A 378-nucleotide genomic window follows, 5' to 3' on the forward strand; every position below is an offset into this window, starting at 1 on the left:
TTGTGACCATAAACAATTAATGAGCTTATTATAGATCATCAAATGGCCCATTTAACTCTCTCGTTATCTTTCAAAAATGCTATAAAACTTTGTACTAATAGGCTAGTATTCATAGTCGATTCTTATTTTAAAATTATCTTAAAATACTAATACAGCTCTGCGATTGATTTATGACATTTTAAGACTGTATTTTTAAGACAATCTTAAATACATAAGAATCGACTTTGAATGTAGTCGGCCATTGTCTGGTAATGCTTGCGTTAAGCTTTGAAAAATGCAAATTCAGTTTATAAATAATTTTAATGGAAGTATAGTTTGCAAAATTAATTAAATATCATAGAAAATTAAATAATTTCGGAGATCTAACTGCAAATAGCA

At 27.0% G+C, this 378-nt stretch overlaps 1 protein-coding gene across 4 annotated transcripts in view; it reads right to left on the bottom strand.

Moving 5' to 3' along the window:
• The window catches only part of LOC108689233 (putative protein FAM10A4), a 20,899-nt gene that overhangs the window by 2,182 nt on the left and 18,339 nt on the right, over positions 1-378 (bottom strand). The gene's annotated exons all lie outside the window — the stretch shown is intronic.

Source organism: Atta colombica, unplaced genomic scaffold (assembly GCF_001594045.1).
Source record: "Atta colombica isolate Treedump-2 unplaced genomic scaffold, Acol1.0 scaffold261, whole genome shotgun sequence".
NCBI lineage: Eukaryota > Metazoa > Arthropoda > Insecta > Hymenoptera > Formicidae > Atta > Atta colombica.